The sequence below is a fragment of the Physeter macrocephalus genome, chromosome 10, assembly GCF_002837175.3.
Source record: "Physeter macrocephalus isolate SW-GA chromosome 10, ASM283717v5, whole genome shotgun sequence".
Taxonomy (NCBI): Eukaryota; Metazoa; Chordata; class Mammalia; order Artiodactyla; family Physeteridae; genus Physeter; species Physeter macrocephalus.
The window spans coordinates 59,738,340-59,757,445 of record NC_041223.1 but is presented as its reverse complement, the minus strand read 5'-3'; the positions used below and the strand labels follow the sequence as shown (position 1 = coordinate 59,757,445).

The window sequence follows — 19,106 nt, the reverse complement described above, 5'->3', positions numbered from 1 at the left end:
GGCACGCAGGCCTGTCAGTTGTCTGTCAGGTGGGGGAAGGGTGCGAAGCTATATAGATTCCTCAGCTAGGGGTCACTAGGCGCCCTTCCTATGCTGCAGGAGGAGACGGTTCAGCAATTGTAACCAGCTATACTGGACAAATGCCTTTCCGTATACTAGCTTTTTGGCTTTTCTCTTTTGTTTAACGCTCTTAGCATGCCTTTTACTGTACTGACTTGTCAAAATCTTATTATTCAAACTACAGGTCAAGGGTGTTCATCACAATTTGTGTTAATTTCTTTTCCTTGGCTAAAATACCTCACCAGATTTCTTTTTAAATAAGTAAGGGTGATGTTTTGAGTTATTGTTTACATTACACATTTAAAATCATTATAAATGTTTTGTGTCTCCTGTTAGTTTACATTAAAAAAAAAATAGCCAGGACTGGGAATATAAATACTACTCTGAGAACTGCTATACCATTTAAAAAAAATCAGTGCCAATTTTCATTGAGTACTTGCTGGATGAGTCAGCTCTTCTTAGCTCTGGTTATAATATCATTCAGCTAAGTCTTATCCCTCAAATGGTTTCATTTCCTGTACTTCATCTAAAGGTGGTCAGAAAACCAAGACTGAGAAGGACAAATGATTTTGGCTTGGTTACCATAGAGTTGGGAGGGGTACCTGGGAAGATCCCCCTTGGGGGACTGTGCAGGGGGCCCACAACAAATGCTACTTTGTAATAAAATTTATTTTTTTAGTCAGCAAATTATGGCCTGGTTAGATGAAGCCTGCAGACCTTGCATATAATCCAGCTAATGCAGCTGCATTAAAACCTCGCGGTTTGAATATAGACATCAAGGCCACACTCAAAATGTAAGATTGGCTTCTATCAATATAGTGTAAAAGGATTGATGGGTTCCCTTTGCCTCAGTGGCCAGGTTCCAGAATGCTTGGCCACCTCCGCAACATGAATTGGGTGCCCTAAATGGAGAAGAGCCAGTGACCATCTCTCCAGTGCAACCTGAGACAATAGCACACACACATGACTGCATGTACCAAGGTCTATGGCAGAAGGGCTGTTCCCCCACTGGGACCCACGGGTTCTTGGAGCCATGCCCACATCCCTTCTCCACCAGGAGTGGGGTGCGTCCTTGTTCAGAGTCGCCAGGTAAAATACAGGGCATCCAAATATTTCATGGGACATACACCCCCCCAAAAATTATTCTTTATCTGAGATTCAAATTTAACTGGGTATCCTGTAGTTTTCTTTACTAAATCTGACAACCTTATTATGGTGGTAAAAAGAAATTACTTGCCTCTCTGGATACGAATCCTTCATTTTCTTTTTCACTAGGTTTAGGGAAAACAGGAAAAGATATAAAAGTTTTGCTTGTGAATCTGTGTTCTGTACTTGAAGGTTGACTCATGTAGAGAAAAAAAAAAAAAACCCTAGAAAATTAGTGTTTGGTCAGACTAGTCCAGAAGTCTAAGAAGTCAAAATAATTGCTTTAGTCTGAAGTCCCAGAGTTATATATTCCCAGCATCTACTGCCATCCATGCAACTATTACTAAATAAATCAGTATAACGGCTCAGGCGAATGAGAATCAGGAAGGTTCCATCTTTGCTTTGATTGTACTCTTTTAGAAAATAACTTCCACATGCTTTCATTTTATCCCTAGGGATTTTAATGGCGGAAGGGATACTATACTGGATAATAGTCTAAGATAAACTTGGTTTTATTTTAAAAATCTGACCATGATTGAGCATCTCAAAGATAGGTAGTCTTAAATAAATATGTAATATTATTCATATTGTAAATGTTTTTCCAAAAATTTTTATTACCTTTTTCAGGTCAGGCATGTTCATAACTGGAAAAGTTGGTTGTTTAAATTATCTGAATTGAAGAATACTTGGAAACTCCTTTTATGTTAAATTATTTTCTCTCCCTAGATGCTATAATACTTAAAAGATCAGCATGCAATGTTCTTTTTTTTTTTCGTTAATTTTTAATTAATTTATTTATTTTTGCTGTGTTGGGTCTTCGTTTCTGTGCGAGGACTTTCTCTAGTTGCGGCGAGCGGGGGCCACTCTTCATCGCGGTGCGCGGGCCTCTCACTATCGCGGCCTCTCTTGTTGTGGAGCACAGGCTCAGTGGTTGTGGCTCACGGGCCTAGTTGCTCCGTGGCACATGGGATCCTCCCAGACCAGGGCTCGAACCCGTGTCCCCTGCATTAGCAGGCAGATTCTCAACCGCTGCGCCACCAGGGAAGCCCCCAGTGTTCTTTTTTAGCTGGTCTCTTTTTAAGTCTTCAGAAAGGGATTATTAAAGCAGTAACACTTTAAAATAGACCGCTTTACCGGGAGACTGGGCCTCAGACAGCATACACAATAGGACTCTGAATTGGAGACACTGGAAAAAGAATGAGGTGGTAGTGGTAGGAAGTGGGGATCATACCCAAGAAAAATGTCAACTCCCCATACATGTGCCTATGGCTGGTCCTGACTCATGCTCTTCCTCTCTTCCCAAGTGTGTCTTGTTTACAGTTGAAGAGAGGGCTGATTTTCTTGAACCAAATCCCCTTCCCTCCTGCTGTCTGAGGGAAGGGACCTGTTAACCCCCGGCACCCATCTGGTCTAGCGTAGGCTGCCAAACAAGCCCAATTCAAATAACACAGTAGGATTCAAAAGAGCTTTTCCTGTTTGCCACTAATTTGCTGTGTGACCTTAGGCAATTCACTTAACTTCTCTGGACCTCAAGTTTTATCATTATAAAATGCCAGAGTGGTGTTGGTTGGTCTGTCAGTCTGATGAAAAAAGAAAAAAACTTTCATCACCGATGCCTCATAATTTATTTAGCAGAGAACCTATATTGTCTCATCCATCACTGTTCTACAGCTCACTAGCCATATGTTCTTGGGTAATTTACTTCATCTCTCTTTGCCTCTTTCTTATTTACAAACAGGGAAAAATAATACCTACTAGGTATTATGATGTTATGATAATAAAATGAGGTAGCACATGTAAAACACTTAGAACAGTTGACACATAATAAATGCTTGACACATTTTAGCTATTATCATAGTTAACAATAGCCATTAGACCCTTTAAGAATAATTTTTATTTTAAAGAAAACATTTAGATATATCAACACTCCCCAAATATTGTAAGCTCTCAAGTAAATTATTGTTATAGTTGGCATCTTCATGAAGACATAATTTTTTTTTTTCTTTTTTGCGGTACGCGGGCCTCTCACTGTCGTGGCCTCTCCCGTTGCGGAGCAGAGGCTCCGGACGCGCAGGCTCAGCGGCCATGGCTCACGGGCCCAGCCGCTCCGCGGCATGTGGGATCTTCCCGGACCGGGGCACGAACCCGTGTCCCCTGCATCGGCAGGCGGACTCTCAACCACTGCGCCACCGTGGACGTACTTATTTTTGCTTCCCATTAATAATGTCTAACAAAAGTCTTCAAAAAGTAAAAGTGCATATTATCAACACCAATTGCTCAGAATTCAGAGTGAATAAAGACATTCTTTTCACATATATTATATTCAACGAACTGGAAAAATAATCTTAATTCCCCCTCCCAAGTGACTCCCATACTTCAATATCTTGCCATAAAGCAGTTCTTAATATATTACAAAATACAAAGGAAATCCACACATCTATAAAGAAATGATTTTCAAATTAAATTTTTGAAATGCCCAATTAAAAATGTTACTTCACTAAACTAACTTTCAGTAGAAACCCATGTTATTTAATGGAATAGATTGTAGAGATCTGAGCAAGGATTTCAACCAAACGCCCTTCCTTCAACTTCTTTATGAAACCTACTGTCAGCTGAAGGACCCTGTCCTCTTCTGTTACCTCTCATCTCTATCATAGCACTCCTGGTGCGGTTCCTAAATTCATCAGTTACTCAGTTTCTATTCATGCGAGTTTCCCCAGAAGCATATTAAAACATTTCAGTGTTGTTCTTAATAAGAAATGATTAAATCATTTATGACACTAATCCTGTCCTGTGTTGCACTGCATTTTCATTTGTCTTAAACATACAACTCCCTCGACTGTAGCATTTACATTATTTCATGTTATCTTTTTTCTTTTTGGAACGTAAAAAATGTTAGCTCTGGAAGTGGTTAATGTGACGAAAAACACATTATAAAAAAAACATCCACCTCAATCCAAAGTGATGGCATTAAGTGGAATCCAGTGAACCATGGAATGCCTAATGCACACAAGATGTGGACCGTGTCCCCTGGTCAGAACTTTTAAATACTAAGTAGCAATGAATGGGAGAAATAAATCAGATGGGAGGAGAGCTGGAATAATAAACAATGAAGATGCTTCATACTCACACCCCAGCAAAGCAATATGAAAAAGTAATCCCGGCTGTCATGAGCCACTACTAAGTGAAGAACTTCTTTGTAGCCCATCTAACTTAAACAAAGAGGCAGAAAATATACTGGAAGAAAATAGCATCCTTTCTCTGAGTCTCTCAGATTAGTTGTCAGCAAAACAAACTGCTATGTATCATCTGTTTAGTGACAGAAAAAATATATATTGAGATCAAAGATAATCAAAGTCCACCTGGTTATTATTTGTAAAGACTTAACAGTAAGTTTTTAATGATTAATTTATCTGCCACATAACGCCTTAATAGATCATGTGGAACATCAAGGGAGGAATGTGGTACTGCATTTCTAAAGCCTCTTTCTATGTCTCTGAATGATAATAGGCATGGAAGCCGTCATTAGTCTTGTTAGACGATGGTTCCTTTAGGAATCTCCTATGTGTTACCTTTTAGAGGGAAGGTCAACGAAGCTGCCCCCTGGGACTCCCCTGCAGGATACAACCAACACAAGCATAAACTGTATGGAAATGGCTAAATTATCTTTACTGAGACCTTGGTCTTTCGCATCAATCAAGTCCTTCTGAACTAGTAAAACAGATAAGCACCCCACTGGCAAAAGTGCTACTATCCTTACACTTGTCATGACTGGCACCACAAATTTAACAATAAACAGGCAGTTATTTGTCTTACTTCTTTAAAAAACAAGATAAGTGTGCCAAAAGACATACAGTTGCAAGGACAATTCATTTCAACGGGGAGCAGAAAGAAGAAAATTATTGCTGAGTGGATTCTGTGTCACTCTTTCTCTCAGTCCCTCCTGAAAAGACCCTTTATCCAGGAATCCAATCATGAGTGCTATGAGAACACATGGAGAAGGTGATACGCATCTGACAGGCCAAAACAAAGCAAACCGGGACCCCAAGGCTGCCGTGTGGGAGGAGCGGCAGATTTATCCACCCTCACGTCCCAGCTTCCTGAGAGTGGAGCTGTGTCAATGCCTCATCCTGACACCTAACTCATGGGGGAATTATAAGTCATCGATACCAATGACTGTAAAACACTTTGTAAATAAAAATGGCTTAGAAGTTCCAATTAACAACGGAAAGTAACCCCTCTGGGAGGAACCACAGAGAAATAACTACAGCCATAAATAAGCAATGGTGAGTTTAGTTTCACCTCCTATTTCAATGCCATTAAAGATGGGCCTCCTTCCCATCTCCGATCTGGAGACCTAGCTATGATTTCCTTTCTTATCCACACTACGAAATGTCATGGCTTATGAGAGAAAGGGTTGATGAAACACAGGATTGAGCATTCCCTGCTGTTTTAATGTGAGTTCTCACATACTCGCACACACATATACCAACCTCTCCCCATGAGACACAACAACAGAAACCTGGGGTGATATAACTTAAAGTAGCCAACTGATGACCACGACGGATGTGCCGCAAAGAGGGCTCAGAAGCAAGAGTCCCAAGAAGTTGCTATCATGCATGTCTTTAGCGTACTTTCATGCTTGCCCCATCTAGAACCTTCATGGGCACGCACAGTGTATTATAAGCGTGGTCCAGGAAGTGTCCATGGAGCCTGCAGTATGCTCCACGCATTGTACACGTCACTTCCAATATAGCTCACTTGTACCTGTGAGGAAACAGGCTTGGGGAGCAATTTGATATGACCAAATTGAAACTAAATGAATAGCCATACAATACTTACTATATGTCAGGCATTATTCTGTGCCTTATAAACATCAACTCTTTATTACTCAGAATAACCCTGTGAAGCGCACGCTATTATCATCCACAGTTTTTAGATGAAGAAACCCAAACAGAGAGAGGTTGAATAACTTGCCCAGGGTCACGGCGATCTGAGACTTGGCAGTTGGCCTCCCGAGTCCATGCTTTTAACCACTTCTCAAAGCTGGAACAAGAGCTCCAGCTCCCTGCTCCACAACTCGGTGTCTACGGTCTCTGCTTGATTATAAAAATTAAAAGATAAACAAATAAGACAAGACAGGGCTGTGTATCCTGCGGGTGCTCACATACCTGAGCAGTGACAGGCAAGCACTACAAGGTGATGGGAATCATAGGCATGTGAGAAGAGTTGGGAAATACAAATAAAGAGCATTTAAATCAGACGGGGGTCTTAAGAGAAGTCTTTTTCAAAACGATAATAAATTTTGGTTTCCATTTTCTTAGAAAACCTTGTTGTTTGTGCCCCTGTTTTATTGCAAGGCTTCTTGTAACCTCTGGTGTAACTACGCACGGCATGTCTACAAGGGTAACTTCAGATATCAAATGAAACCAAATTAGCACCACCCTTAGCTTCCATTAAGGCTCCGGCAAGATCAGAGCCCACAGCAGCAAACACGGGCTTTCGGAGCTTGTCCAGAAACCAGGGCCAATCCCCGGGGTCCAGCGGCCTCTATGAAATGGCTTTAACTGTCAGGCCCCAGGCATTTCCAAGGCAGCCTCATGGGGATGGTGGGTTTGGCTGGCTCTACAATCACCGCAGAGGTCCTGGCAGACAGAGGCACAGACAGAGGCACTGACAGAGGGCAAAGGCAGTGCTTACTCTCCTACAGGGACCACCTCTAGGAATAATGTCACCTCCAACCTAGGAGAAAGCTCCACTCACAGGGAAAGAGAAGCCATTGTAAATTTACCCCCCAAAATACAATGGAATCGGGACTTTCCTGGTGGCGCAGTGGCTAAGCATCCGCCTGCCAATGCAGGGGACACGGGTTCGAGCCCTGGTCCGGGAAGATCCCATATGCCGCAGAGCAGCTAAGCCCGTAGTACACCGCAACTACTGAAGCCCACGCACCTAGAGCCCGTGCCCTGCAACAACAGAAGCCACCGCAATGAGAAGCCTGCGCACCGCAACAAAGAGCAGCCCCCGTTCACCACAACTAGAGAAAGCCTGCGTGCAGCAACGAAGACCCAACGCCGCCAAAAATAGATAAATTAGTTAAAAAAAAATACAGTGGAATCTACAGGCATTTCTAAACTTCATATTTCTCCGTGGAATCCTTTTTTTGCCAAAGCATCACATAGGACCAGAGACCAGTAGAACACACTTAAGATAATGCTGTTTTAAAGTAATATTCTAGAAACACCTATAAACACATGGACTGTTCTCCTCGAGATAATTTAGAAATGATTTGGCAAATATAAATGTATTATTTTCACCAACACTAATGACAAAAACGGTAACATTAGTGAGGACGTTAAATCAATCCCATCAGGTTGCCTCGCCAGAAGCACCAGAATTTCATTCAGCGAATAAATGTCTGAACTTCAACTAAAATCTGTGAAATCACTTTCAAGTCAATGGGACCAGTCTGTAAACAAAATAAAATGTACACCTGTTACTGCCATTCATTTAAGTAATCGCAGTTTATAAATTTACACACCATGAAAAGCTTTATTCATGTTCATATGGTGTGAAAATTGCAAGAAAAACTTCAAATTAATTACCTTTTTTAAAACAAAGCAATTGAATTTTATCGCAGACAGAAAGGGAATTTATTCACATGCCATAAAACTTCTGGAAATACAGTCACGAAATATGACTTAGGAAAAGTGGCTCATGCCCTAACATGTCCCCAAGATGCAGAAGCAAATTCACCGGCCACAACTGCAATCCATGGTCTTACAGCTTTGGATCTGGTCCTCTCCCCAGTTTAGCCTCTGGAAGATCTCAAAGGTAGATCTGACCCAACACTATGTTCTTTTTTTCTGGGTTTACTCAGAAATATCCCCCAGGATCTACGTAATCTGGTGACTCTTAGACCAAGAAGTTGAGCAGTTAAGGCAGTTCATCACACGTTTCCCCTCACACAACAGGAGTAGACACCGATTGAACCACATCTCAGAATCCATTTGGCTGGAGGTGACAGGGACTTCTGGGACTGAGTCACTTTTTTTTTTTTTTCCTGGAAGTCTCTTTTTATTTCACACTGAAATAAGCTGATTAGTATGTAGAAAAGCAGCAGTCCCTTGATTTTCACAAATGTGTTTTGATTTTTTTTTTATTCTGGGCTTCAAGTCCCTTCCTGCATACATTTAATTCCAACCCACTCCTCCAGGGGTACATGTGTTGGGTCGACGATTTGGGAGGGAGATGTGCTTCTGCCTGGAATCTTGCTTACATTTGCATCTGAAAAAGACAAAAATGCTTTTGAGTAATTAGTCATCTGAAATTCTGCACATGAGGAAAAAATTTTCTTTTGGATATTTATGGGGAGAAAAAAATCCATATGGACAATGAATACAGTATTGATGTGTTGGGGGGCAGGGATGGGGGTGTAGCACATTGTGTTGAATTTCGTGCAAACAATGCTAAAAAGTAATATTGCCACCTTCTCGTAAATAGTAGCTATTGTGGAAAAATAGCACAAAGCTTTTTTTAAAATTTCTTATATTAATTCTGTGATTTTAAAAAAGCCCTTTCTTTTTGACCTGATATTTTCATGCCATATTGAAGAAACTCATGATCAATATGTATTGATTTGATCACTAATTGCATTAATTTTGCTTTAGAAATTAGAAAGGCCCTAATGAGAATGTGAAGTCGCTTCAAGATAGTACATTACGGGCGGGCTAATTTAGCTGGACTCTGTGCATCAGATTATTTCATTATGAACTGTCAATTACCATACAAACGGATGAGATAAATAGCTTTTTTTCTGAGCAGATTTACATTTTTGAATTCATCTATAAATTTCAAGAGCTTAAGTTAATTTATATCCTACAACCATATTTAATATACAAATAGTTCAATCATGAAAGCGTTATCGGCATAAACCTTTACTCCAGGCTTTCAGATTATGCTTTGAACATGGGAAAACAGTTTTTTTTAAAAAAATGTGCTCCTATTGCATTTACTCCCTTAAAGAAAAATACGAAATGAATATTTTTGCTAAAATTTTCCATACCATTGCTTAGCAACTGGTGCAATAAAACCAAGAGACCAAGGTGTATAATGTTATTCAAGATTTATAAAATCATAAGAATATGAAATAGTCAAGCTGATTTTGAAATTGAGCGCAGATGCTAAAATAACATCCCAAGAAACAAGAGACCATAGAGGCTTTTAAATTCTGTGAGTGTATTTCTGCTGTTCTTAGGAACCTACCTGTTCAATTGAATTAAATGAAAAGACTCCAGAAGGAGAGTTCTCTATGGTAAAATTCTATCTAATTTGGTTTTGGGGAACTTGAGTGGGGTATTGGGGTATTGGGGTATATGGGAGAAATGTGGTGAGAGGCAAAAGTGGAGAAAATTTTAAGATGTCCAGAATTCTGGGGTATTTTGAAGAGAATCAATGCATCAAAATAAAATCCATGAAACATTTCACATATAAATATTTGAAAGCTCATTCTGTTCTCAGAATGTGTATCTATCCACACCAAAGAAAATGAAATAGCAAACACTAGTGGATCCTTCATGCAGCCCTATGAAGTTCTGAAGCGGTAGTGATAATGAAGATGCTTGTCTACTTTGTTGAGATTTAGTATTTGATGATAAAAATCATGGGCACACAGCCTTGGCACCTAATTCCTACATTTATTATTATTTTATAAGTTTTTAAACTTTAGAAAATAGTCCAAGGGCTGAATTTAGTCCTCATTCATTATCTTGTTCACTGGCATTGTAAGACCCTATAACATGATATGCAAAAAAAAAAAATCAATGGGTTGTGAATTTATACATAGTTTAGGATAAAGTATATTTCACAAGCAAAGCCCGTATGAGACAATTTCAAGTTGACGGGCTCACTAGAGATCAGCTAGCTCCTGGTTACTCACTATGTGGTCTTGGACCAGCACCTAGCAGCCAATGTGAACTCTCTGTCCCCACTGTACACTTACTGAATCCATATCTGAATTTAATATGATGCCCAGGAGATTCGTGTGCCCATTAAACTTTGAAACACACATCTAGTCTTTCATCATCTTCTTACAAACATGGCAACGAAGGCAAGGAAAGCTTAAGAATCGTTCAAGGTGACAAAAGCCAATTCTCATAGGTCTCTCAGGCTGAAAGCTCCGGTGGTTAACGTGTGATGCTAAGTAAACCCAGTCATGGATCAGGTCACAGTTCACTTTGTTGATGGTTGGATGCTGGCTGAACTACCAGGCAGCTTTGGGAATTGCTTGCCGTGGTTATAAAGAGCGTGTTTGGAGTATGTTGATGGATTAGTACTGGGGTAGCACCACTCCAAGCACAATCACTCTGAATTTCTGCTCCTCAGAATAAGTTCATCAGTCCAGCCCATAAGTATCCCCACACTCGGAGCCACTTTCTGTGTAGAAAATTCAAAATAGGGGAGAATAGTTGTATCCTCAGTTTACCTACTCACAGAACAAAGTGTGACAGACAACTGTGACATATCTGTCAATATTTCACCACCTAGAAATGAGAACAGCAAGGGATGTAATAAGTGGAGGAATTTTTAGTGTGGTTACCTACAGCTGAGTATGTGGAAGGCAAGTCAATAGTGGCCCAGTATAGACACAGCTGAGGACACTTAATTAGTCACAATTACAACATTGTTCTAAGCTGCCTGCAACCTTGCTCTTTCCCTTTAGATAAACTCTTTTGAGTAAATACAATGTCAAGAAAATGGACAAGCCCTTTGACTTGCTAGAGCACCATGAAAGTGGTGTATTCTTCTTTCAATTGAAACGTGCTTTTCTCAACTGGACTTATTAAGGGGAATTAGACCTAACATTTACTAAAAATTCATACAGCCTACCATCCATACATTATTTATATTAGTTATGTAGTGTTAAATATGCAGCAAATAGTCTTTTTGTAAAAAATATTATGCTAATAATTATACCAGATCTTACAGTTAGAGCCTTTCAGAGAATAAATACCTATACATATGTTTTGAGAAATACATATTTATGTACATCACTATACCAACTCACTGATGTTTAATCATTTATAAAGGAATAGAACAATCTGGTCTGGCTCACATGGATTAGATATGATGTAGAGATTGTAAGAGATCATACATACATTTTGCATTTAAGGTAGTGTTCCTGTCTGACATAAGAAAATGTATGTTAAAAAATGATATTAATAGGCAATTGAAGTTGTGGGCGGGAAAAAGTGTCTAAATGACTTGGAGATAGGGCAGTCAGATTCATGAGCTTTACAAAGAAATTTCAAACATCAGGGTTAGCATAACTTTTAAATACAAAGGAATAAAAAGTATGTAATTTTAATGAAATTTGGCAGAGAAAGGAAACATCAATATCATAAGTAATTATCTTTAAAAACATTTAAAAACTGTACTTTTTCCATTCTGCCACCTATGAAGCCTTAAGTCAGTATAAAGACTGTTCTCAAGAAACAGAAGCCATAGCGATTTTCTTTTCTAATTTTTCAGCTTTCATTTATTACTTCACAGGAGCCAAAAATAAATGCTATAAATTTGCAATTCCACGATTTCCCAGTGACAGCCTGATAATTCTGTCTTTCAAAGACAAAGTGGGATGTGTGTCTCCTGTTCCCGTACTGGGACTGGAGTTGGGTTTGGGGTTGGGATGAGGAGATTACTTTGCTCTGATCCATTCACCTGCTCTCACCTAGTTCCTTTGAGACCTGTGGTACAAGAAGGGCTCTAACTCATCCTGGTCCCTCTGCAAGGTGTTCTAGCCAACTCCGCTAACCAGTCTCCATCAAACTTCATCAATGCCTTATTTTGCCCTTAACTAAACATTTTATGGATTTTTCAGTGAAAAAAAATGTCTGGTTATCTGTTAAAGCACTTAGTAATCTTCACCTGGATTTCTTCACTATTTAAAATATATATATATATAAGGCATTGCATTCACTGAAGATGATTAAAAGTGTGAACTGAATGGGAAGTATAGGGGACACGTGAACTCTTCCCCATTCCATCCCTCCAATACTGTGCCTCCGCTCCCCCACTTCCTCTTAGCTGCCCTTTGAGACACCTCTCAAATGTCCTTTTCCCTGGGGAGGCTGTCTAGATGGGTCTCCGGTAGCACTGGACGTTGCCTGTTCTAAGCTGCCATGTTGCTTTTAACACACATATAATTAAGCCCTCAGCACACTGGGTTTAATGATTTAATCATCAGAGCTGCGGTATCTCAACCATCTCTGTATCTGCAGTACCTCACAGCAAGACATTTTTATTAAATGAGTGAAAATGTTGTAAAGGCCCTACAAAGGCATTCCAGATATTTGAATCTCTGTAAATCTAAAGATATTCCTACTCTGATCATTAATATGGTCCTTGATTGTTCTGTTTTGGAAAGGTGGCTTAAAACGCAGTTTGAGCAGAAACAGACTCACAGATATAAAGAACATACTTATGGCTGCCAAGGGAGAGGTGGCGAGGGAAGGATGGATTAGGAGTTTGGGATTAGCAGATGCAAACTATTATATAGGGAATGGATAAACAACAAGGTCCTATTGTACAGCACAAGGAACTATACTCAATATCCTGTAATAAACCATAATGAAAAGACTGTATTTATATGTATAACTGAATCACTTTGCTATACAGCAGAAATTAACACAACATTGTAAATCAACTATACTTCAATAAAATAAATTTTAAAAAATAAAATACAGTTTCAGGTTAGCAGAATGAGATTCCATTTTCCTGGTACCACTGCCCCTTGTGGCCAAATCATGTCATAAGAGAATAATCAAAGATAATGTAAATAGGTTAGGGCACAGTCCTTAGCCAGGCAAATTTGAACAGTAGTTTAATCGCTTTAAGCCTCAGTTTTCTCATCTGTGAAATGGGGGTAAATAACGGTGACCTACTTCATCAAGTTGTGTAAGTGAGAAAGTATTTGTAAAGCAGAGCACAGTCCATGACACATTATAAATGCTTGATGCACATAGCTAACACTATTAACAATATTTTTATTGGCTAAAGGCAATCCATAGCTTCTTGTATGCTTTGGAAAAGTCTCCAGTGAATACCTTTATTCTTTCATTCAACAAACATTTATTCAGAACCTAGTATATAACTCTTCAGTTATTCAACAAATAATTGGTACATACTAGGTGCTCTAAAAATTAGGACATTGTTTCAGTCCTCAGGGAGCTTATAAGCAAGAAGGTCGATAAGGAAAGTACACAAATAACTGTCATACAAAGAAGAAGGCAAAACAGACCATGTGACTGACTTACAAGGCTAACTACATCAGTTCTGCAGCCAGCAGTGCTCATAAGAGACAAGAGCCAGGCATTTTCTTCTTTCTACCACCTGCATCAACACAGTACCCATGTCACCCAAGGAAGGGAGGATGGAGACAGCAGCCACTCCACCTCCCTGCCTCCTGCAAAGATGAGCAGGGCCGCAAATGCTCTGACCAATGTATGTCTGGTATTTGTTGGCTTTTGCAGGAAATGGGGTGTATGTAAAGTGAATCTCCTTTTATTTGGGGTGTTAGTCATCAGATGTGGGGGAGTAGAAAATGCTTGACCTATTAAAATAATGAGTATACAGGGACTTCCCTGGCGGTCCAGTGGTTAAGACTCCACACTTCCATTGCAGGGGGCGCAGGTTCGATCCCTCCCCGGGGAACTGAGATCCGGCATGCTGCTCGGCGTGGCCCAAAGGGGGGAAAAAAATAGTAAGTATACAATTAATTTCTTCCCAAACTACTTCCAAGCTTCTTTGATTTAACTCGGCACAGGATCCCAGGTCACACCAGGCACACCCGGGAACTTGAAAATAAATGCTTTGCTGTTGGTGATGACTCCCTCACGGTCTCACAGAAGAAAGGCATTAAAGCCCAAGAGAGGCTTTAGGACTCAGTGTTTATTTTTATGGAACTAGATTCAATCAGGGTAGTCATTTAATGAGTTCAGAGAATAACTGAAATGACTTTGGGCTAGAATGTCACTGCCCTACTATCGTATTAAGAGATGAACATTTTCTGCCTTTTATGGACTGGAGATAAACCCTCTCCCACCAGTTATTAGTTTGAGATTACAGTCAGCTCCCCAAAAAGCGGTGCTCCAAATAAAGCTACCTAAACTCTTCCTTAACAGCACAATCTCACCATCCACGAAGCTTTCATGCTTAGGACAAGCCCTGAGAGCACTTCTCGAAGCCCCGATTCTGCCCTAGGTTACCTGTGCACCTGGAGCCAAGCCGGGCCCTGAGTGTCTGGAATTCACCCTCCGCATTGCACCTGTACCCCTTGGGGCTGAAGTGCTGGTTCCAGAGCTCCATCACGGGCGGGGCAGAGGATGAAACTTTCCCTCCACAGGTTGTCTGCTCGATGCCCAGTACCCGCTTGACCGGCTTCCTCCTCTGACTTAGACGGGAAACTGTAGAACCACTTCTGGCAGGTTGCTCTGGAACTCTCCTAGCAGCGCAGCGTTCAGAACGGTGGTTTTCCACATTCCTCACAACCAGCAGAAGGGAGTGAAGGTTCACAGCAAGTCAACTGGAGCAAAATAGAGCCTGTCTTTTAAATGCTCGTTCATCAAAATAAAATCCGCTGGCTGTGTCTGGGTGGAGAAGTGTGACCTGCGTGGTGTAGGTGCTGGCGGCCTGTTGATGTTTTGCGGGGTGAAGGTCCAAATTTAAAAGTCACGGGAAAGAGAGAAAGTCCAAGAGGAGGCAAAGGGGCCCGCGGTGGCGGCGAAGAACAGGGGGATCGGGGCCGCGGGGAACAGAACTCGGGTCTCCCTCACGGGGACCCCTAGTTTATTGTTTCCAGTCATTCCCCCGAGAGCAGGCTGGGAGATCATCGATAAGCTTTCGAGCAGAAGATAAACAGATGAACCAGCCGTGTTCTGGGTCCACCACCACCACCAATTCTTCCCTCCAGCTAGCTCGCCCCCGTTCCCGCCACCCATCGGCTCAGCTACTTTCCCGGGAGAGAACGTGCCCTCATCTCAGAGCCAGAGCTGAGCCTTTCACGCAGCTTACCGCAGCAGCCCACCGTCACCCCGCTGCCCTCTCGATCAGAGGCCCTGTCCTCTCGTTCTACTCCAGCCCCACTGGCTTCCTGGCCATTCCTCAAAGGAGTCAAGTTTGTTCCCACCTCAGGGTCTTCGCACTTGCTGTTCCGTCTGCCTAGAACATCACTCCTTGAGGTACCTGCAAGGCTCCTTCCCTCTTCTGTTTGCCTCACCAATGTTAATTTCCTTGACGACCTTATTTCAATTGCAACCCATCCCGTTTCCACTGTCCCTCCTGCTTTATTTTTCCCCATCTACATACCCTTTTGTATGTCTTACTATTTGTTTCCTGGCCTCCTAAATGCAGGGATTTCTGTCATTTTGCTCACTTTTGCTGGATAAATGAATACGTGAGTGAATGAATGAATAAAAGAGGGAATGAGCTGGAAATTCAGTTCTATAGGCAGCATTCCAAGAAAGAAATGCAAGTTTTTTCTGATGAAAGAGGCATTATGTGCACATGGGGATTCTTTCAGCCTTACCTAAAAATGATTTGCTTCAATCACTAGCACCCGGGTTGCTATACTGATTGAAGTTCTAATTATTTGGCTCTTAGAGCAAGTGTATTCATAACTTTACCATATTGTCACAAATATCAGTTCCTCAGTAAGATAATGCTCTAGTCACCTCCTTCTACCATAACGTCTAATTACCTCTCTTGGGGTCTCACATTTCTTTGTGAAAAGCTAACATAGCTGATATATAACACTCATTCACAGTCTTTGTATGTTTGGTATGTGTGACCAAAAGCCTTTTAATATGTTCCATACTAATATTACATGAATATTAGTGAATAGTCTAGTATAAATATCTATGGGACCTCTTAAGTAAATATGTGTTTAGTTGGTTATGTTTTATGCATATTTAGAATTTGTTTGCATTATCCAACTTCACGTGTATTATTTACCTAGTGGGAATATTCAGCTTTCTGCCACTTTTTTTACCCTATGTACAAATTCACATATGTTTTACAAGATGCATAACGTTTCCACTAAATCATCCTGATGTTTGGTATATTTATCATTTTTTATGAGGTGCTTATCTACAGCTAGGCATTTACTTAACCACTCGTTTTGTGTTTGTTTACTTTTTGCTTTTCCTCACTGTAGACAAGTATCTGTTGGAAAAAAAAAAAAAAATTTGTGAGAGTCCCCAGAAAGCGAGCAAGCTCCACAAAGAAACTTTCGTAGCAGATTTCCTGAAAAACTTAATGTGTCAAAAATAAGTAAAGCATAATTAATTTCTTGAAAGTTTTGTTTCCTTCTCCAGCTCGTAAAAAGAAACCTCTCTTGAATAGTGGTCAGAGTGAAATCTAATTGCATAATGTTTATTATTTCATTCTCAATTTTAATTGCCGCAGTTAAAATTGTTAAGTGTTTAATGGCTTTCCATTTCACATTTTAAAAACCTGGTCATTTATTTGAAAAGGTTAAATCTGAAGAACTAAAATTGAGAATAATTTAGAAGCTAAGGGCGAGGGTGGGGGGGGTAGATGAATAATTTGGTTACTTTTGCCTGTTCAATCAGCACTTCATGAGAGTTTAGGAATAATTCTATTTATTTGTCTTTCTTATGTGGAGCGAACATAGGTGACCTACCGCAGGCCCTTATATCCAACTAGTTTGCTGGTTTGTTTGCAGACTATTTGATTATGTTCTTAATTTTTTTCATTAAAACCTTTTTGAAGGCTAAGTGGCAATTTCATGTTGGAGAAATAAAGCAGTGAAAATTACTGTCATATATCTATCACCTAAGTGGCGTACTTGGGATGCCATGCTTCAGTACCACAGCTTAGTATGTCAATGCTGCCGAATAATGTAAAAATCTTTTAATAGACACTTTGGACAGGAATTTCTCTGCTATGTTTAACCTAGAGGAGTACCTGTGATTGCAATTAAAATCGCAGGAAAAAAATTTTTTTTTCTTTTTTTGGCTGCGCAGTGTGGCTTGAGGGATCTTAGTTCCCTGACCAGGGATCGAACCTGGCCCTGGCAGTGAAAGCGCCAAGTACTAACCACTGGACCGCCAGGGAATTCTCCAGAAAATTTTTATATCTGTTTGGAATTCAAAGAAATTTATTTTTATGGATTGATTCTCTGCCTTAGAAGACAGATATTTAGAATGTTTTCAGTTTTATTTAGAAGTTGCCAAAAGAGAGAGGTCTTGTGTACCCTTCACCCAGCTTCTCCCGTGGAAAAATCTTAGATAATTATAATACTTTAATAGATTTTAAAAGCGAAGATACTTTTGATAGGCCTGTGCCTTCTGAGGCAGGACAGTTATAATGACACAGAATCAAGCCCACTAATGATCTCTGAGAACCGGAAACCGAATGCCATGATTCTTGGGGCAGCCCCAAGAATTCAGCTGCGATGCTCTGTATTTCTGTCTGGTTTACTTAAATGAGTCCAGCCTATAATTTGACGTATTAGCAAAAGAGAAAAGCAGAAAGAATAAAGCAGAAAGGAACACACCTTCCCCTCCCCCTTCCCACCCATATCTGCTCCCCTTTTGCCAAAAACAGTATTCCTGGAGAGATGTTTACGAATCCTGTGATTTCTGAGGCTTAGTCAGCTTTGTAAGTTTTGGGGTTTTTGTTCTCACTGGCATTCAGAATGGACACTCCAGGAGGATGAGAACCAAGTCTGTCACAGATCTGTGTCCATCACCTAACCATTGTTTTGAATTTTAAAGTCAAGTATTATAGTCAAGCCATTTCTCTATTAAAGACTGCAGATTAAAAAAGAATCTTCTGTTTTTCTTAAATAGAGTAGAAAGAGTTATTCTATCTGAAAAGATGGATTCTACCTTGTCTGATGAATTGCTGGGGGGAAAAATAAAGTTGATTCAAAAGTAACCTTGCCTGCCCTCTTTTATTTTTTCTCTTTGGTTCTGAGTCCAAGAACCTTTAACCTTTCTAGTCTCTTGGAAGGAATTTGATCTCCTGTCTCATTCTGTACGTAACCCCCTTGGGTAGTTCCCTCCAGGCTTCAGCATCAGACATGATATCAAAACCTTGTGACTAGAGCAATTAAAAACAAGGTAATCTCAAGGAAATATAAATTAAGCTACATTCAATATATATCCTCCCGAACGGCTAAAATGAAAAAGACAGAAAATGCCAAATATTAGTGAGGAAGTAGAACATTTGGAACTCTCTTATATTGCTGGTGTGACTATGAGTACATACAACCACTCTGGAAGCTGGCTTATCTACTAAATCTGAACATAAGCACATCCTATGACCCAGAAAGTCTACTCCCAGCTTTATATCCAATAGGAGTATGTGTGCGTGTGTATACTTTCACCAAAAGAGATGTTCTAGAAGGTTCACAGCAGACTGTTCACAATAGCCCTCACCGCTTCCTCCAAAAAGGAAACTGTTCAGTTGCCTGTCAGCAGTGGAACACGGCACAGCAGCAAGAAGGAACAGACAAAGTGTCCGATAAATGCGGATGAATCTCATAAACAAGATGAAGGATGAAAGGAGCCAGATAAGCCAAAATAAGACGTCGTGTATAAATCTATTTACATAAAGTATAGAAACAAGCAAAACAGGAGAACAGCTATTCTTGGTGAGGAGGGTTAGTGAGAGGAAGGGGCCACAAGGAGACCTTCCAGGGGCTGGTGGTGTTCTGTTTTCTGATCTGGGTACCAGTTACACAGGGGTGCTCAGTTTGTAAAAGTTCATCTTCTTATACTCTTTACTTCTCCAAGAATATCACCCTTGAATAAAAAGTTAAAAAATCAAAATAAAAACAAGGTGTTGTCTCCTGCTGGCTTCCTCTGATTTCTAGC

The 19,106-nt window shown here is 40.4% G+C and overlaps 1 long non-coding RNA gene across 2 annotated transcripts in view; it reads left to right on the top strand.

Annotated features, from left to right (window-relative positions):
* The window catches only part of LOC102976558 (uncharacterized), a 269,687-nt gene extending 255,431 nt beyond the window's left edge, over positions 1–14,256 (top strand). For both annotated transcript variants that reach the window (XR_008618393.1, XR_008618392.1), the window contains one exon: positions 13,888–14,256. This is a non-coding gene — a long non-coding RNA (uncharacterized lncRNA). The remainder of the gene's footprint in view (positions 1–13,887) is intronic.
* The last annotated feature ends 4,850 nt before the right edge of the window (positions 14,257–19,106 follow it).